Here is a 3688-nt window from a genome sequence, read left to right as displayed (position 1 = left end):
GGGGAGGTCATCTTATATTAAGGGTTATCTTGTATTCAAGTAAACATATCTTCCCAGGTTTATTTTTTTTTTAAGTTTTCCTTTTCTTGAGAGTACATATACTGCCAGCTGACAAGCCAGCTGGTGAGTCTAAGAAATATGTCAGCAACCTATGGCCTGTGGGCCAGGTGCAGCCCATGGAGAGTTTTTTACCCAACCCTCCAAGGTGGCAGTGGGAAAAATCAGTGGCAGTGAATCAGCAGCAGTAACAGCAGGAGACATGAGCAGCGGCCAGGTGGGCAGCAGTGGTCTGCCTTAGGAATGAGCTGTAGTAATTTGGCTGAAGAGTTGGTGAAAGATTGTCAACTTCTAGCCTAGGATATACATCAAGGGACCAGATTCTTAAGGGCTCAATCCTGTTCCAAAATCTCAATTGCCTTCAATTGCAGGGTCAAGTCCTAAAACTGCCTGGGGATATCCTGATGAATACCCACCAATCTATGGGATGGAGGGAGTCAGGGGACATATATCCTCAGAAAAGTAGAAACAAAATCACTTTAAATGGAAGAGGAAGGCAAGTCTTAGTGAATGCAGAGTCCTACTCAAACCTCAGTCTCTGAACAAGAAAAGACCTATCCCATTCAACGACAGTAAAAATGATATATTCACTTCCTCACCACCTGGGGTTTACATCCGGTGTGAGAAAGTTTCTTTTTCTCCTTTCAGCTGGGAAAGTCCAGAGAAGCAGTTAACTTTCAAGTACATCTGCAAAAGCCAAGGAAGTGATCACCCCCTTCAGTGCTGCTTCCAGTATATCAAAAGGTAACAAGAACATTTGCATTGCTTCTCACATTTGTAGCTCATCTGATCTCTCTTGCACAGAAATCTCACGCTGCACTTTGCCAGCACTCAGAACTGGTGCACTAAGGCTGCGTTTCCTTCTCTAAAGCAGACAAGACAGACCAATAGGAAGCTCCTTGCCTTGCTACCAATAGCACAATGCCACTCAATTTACTGAAGTCAGCGCAAAACTCCCACTGATTTCACTGGCACAGCCCCCCTTTGCAATCTAGCCAATCCTTTCTGAGGGCAATCCAGAGTGGTCCCTCTATCCCTGCCTCCTCTCCCTGTTTTTCTGTCATAGTTGCAGTCCCTAGATTAGTTGCATGCCCCTCTTTCCTATCTGTCATATCATCCTCCTAAGTTGCAACCGCCAAAGAAATAGTGGCAACAAAACTCCTCCAGATCTGTGCTCTCACCTGCTCAGTGTCACCTTAGAAGGCAGCAAAGTGGATCTCTAGGAGGTGTCTGGGGAGCAGGAGGCCGGGCAGACTGTGGGTTTCTGACACTGTTAGCCTTCTGATTTCCGGGCTGGGAGTAAAGAAAAGTTCTGGCAGAGAGCTGCAACACAAGACAATATGATTCCTCTGTCCTTCCTCTTCCCTCCCACCAGCTGCCCGGGGGGGGGAGGGGACTGGAGAAGCAGTTGCAACCCAGGACATGCAGTTTATTACAGAACAAAGTTCTGCAAAGTTTCATGCACGACTTTTACCAAAGGCAAGCAGCGGGCTTGATTCATTCAGCTGTGGGGGACCCTGTTACTCAGAACGTAAAATAACGACATGGGCACTGTCAACTTAAAATCACAGTTTGAACCTAGTTATGTGTTACACCTAGGGACTGCTAAACTTCGAAAGAATTAGCATGAAAAAGAATGCCTTTTCTTTTTTCCACTGTGTTTACTTCATGCCTTTGATAGCACTCTGTGTATAACTGTGCATACTGTTTTGCTACTGACTCAGGCAGTCGGTCAGGTTCCCTCACTAGCGGTGTGAGCCTTTCACCTGAGAAATGAGGAGAGAAACAGTTTAATAACAATGAAAGTGTGATTGAAACCGTTACAAACACTGTTGCCAGACAGGTAAAGTGTCTGAAACTACATCTAGTTCATTTAATTCATAGTTATCTCTGTTTGATCAGCATATTAGTCATACATTTCTTAAGTCCAGGAAGGATGCATTTAATGACAGTAGAACAGGGATAGGCAACCCCTGGCATGCGTGCCAATTAGGGTTGCCAACCCCCCCGGATTGGCAACTGGAGTCTACTGGAATCAGCAATGATCTCCCAGTGACTATTGAAAGCAATCCAGGAGACGGATATTGTGAACGGGCTGAACAGTACAATTAACAGCATTACATCATGTTGGGGGGAAAAAAATCTCCCAGAATAGCTTCAGTCACCATTGACACCCCTAGTGCCAATTAGTGGCACGTGGAGGCATGAGAGGAAATTGTTTTAAAATGATTTTTTTTTAAGTTGCTGCTCCAGGCTCTTGGGAGCAGCCACAGGTTGCAGTGCCACAGCAGGCAGCAGGGGCAGCGCCAGGAGAACACAGGCAGGGAGGCTGGCTGCTTTCTGCTGACCCTGCCCCCTGTCCCCGGGCTGTGCCCTCCAGCCTGGCCCGGCCCCTGGAGGGGAGCTGCAGGTGGGTGAAGCTGGGGCCTGGGCAGGTGCTATGGAGGGCCGCTGTGCTGGAGGCTTCCGCTGGCTCGGCCCCAAATGCTGCCTATGGTGGCTGTTCCCAGGGACCAGCCTGCCCCTGGCGCTTCCCCCAACATGTGCTTCTCCCCACACTGCCCTAAGCCATGGCCCTGGTGCTTGGCACCCCAGTGCTGTCCCCACGCAGTGGGAGGGGGCATCCATCTGCCCAAACCCCGGCTGGGCCCTCCCTCCCAGCCCTGGGCCTGGATTCCCCCGCACTCCAGGACTGCTGGGGGGGCCTGAGCAACCTGGCCGTGGTGGGTGCTGCTTGGGTGCCACTGCCTCCCTCCGCAGGCACTGCCCTAGACCAGCGACCCCAAGCTGCAGCTGATAGCGATGGGAGACATGGACGGCAAGGGACACACCCTCTTTCTCTTTTTCCTTTTTTTCTCTCTTCTCTTTCTTTCTCACTCACCTCTTTTTCTCTCTTTCTCTTTTTTCTTATCCTCCCTTTTTCTTCTCCTTTTTTCTCTTTCTCTTCTTTTTCTCTCCCCTTTTTTCTTTCTCCTCTTTTTTCTTTCTCTTTCTCTTCTTTTTCTTTCTTTACTTCTTTCTCTCTTTCCTTTTTCTCTCTCCCCTCTCCTTTTTCTCTCTTTTGTTCTCTTTCTTTTTTCTTTCTCTTTCCCTCTCTCTCTCTCTCCTTTTTCTCTTCTTCATTCTGGCCTGAGGCACAGAGCACATGGTAACTCCAGCCCCAGTCCATCCAGGTAGCGGCTGTGGGAGTGGAGCCAGAGCCGCAACTGTTTGAGTTGCAGCACAGGGCGGGAAGGATAGCAGAGGCTGCAAAAGACAATTGGCAGAGGGTACATGTAAAGTGGTTGGGCGGCAAGCACTGGGTTACAGACACAGGGGAGAAGGCAGCAGGGATACAGGCACAGGGGGCAAGCAACAGCAGCAGGTATCATGGGTGCAGGCACTGCTGGGGGGGCAGGCAGCAGCAGCGACAAGTGGCAGGAGCAATGTGCAAGGGATGAGGGTCAAGTCACTTTCTTTATCTGCTGCTTGGCCTGCCCCGCTAACTTCCAACCTCCTGCTACTGTTTTTCCTGCTGTAGCAGTGGCAGGGGGAACACATTTACGATCTCCAATCATTAGACTCTATGAAAGGGAAATTATAACAAATTTTTAAATTTTCCAAGTACAGAATCTAATTATTAGGAAGTCAT

The 3688-nt window shown here is 49.0% G+C and overlaps 2 protein-coding genes across 2 annotated transcripts in view; one reads left to right on the top strand and one right to left on the bottom strand.

Annotated features, from left to right (window-relative positions):
• TIFA (TRAF interacting protein with forkhead associated domain) overlaps positions 1 to 1406 on the bottom strand; it is a 36431-nt gene extending 35025 nt beyond the window's left edge. Inside the window, exon 1 of the mRNA XM_019534093.1 lies at positions 1239 to 1406. The gene's annotated coding sequence lies outside the window, so the exon portion shown is untranslated. The remainder of the gene's footprint in view (positions 1 to 1238) is intronic.
• ALPK1 (alpha kinase 1) overlaps positions 672 to 3688 on the top strand; it is a 91053-nt gene continuing 88036 nt past the window's right edge. The window contains exon 1 of the mRNA XM_019534089.1: positions 672 to 801. The gene's annotated coding sequence lies outside the window, so the exon portion shown is untranslated. The remainder of the gene's footprint in view (positions 802 to 3688) is intronic.

The sequence above is a fragment of the Crocodylus porosus genome, unplaced genomic scaffold (genome assembly GCF_001723895.1).
Source record: "Crocodylus porosus isolate Cpor-Errol unplaced genomic scaffold, CroPor_comp1, whole genome shotgun sequence".
Taxonomy (NCBI): domain Eukaryota; kingdom Metazoa; phylum Chordata; order Crocodylia; family Crocodylidae; genus Crocodylus; species Crocodylus porosus.
The sequence above is the reverse complement of the archived record's forward strand: the minus strand, read 5'-3'. Positions and strand labels throughout refer to the sequence as shown.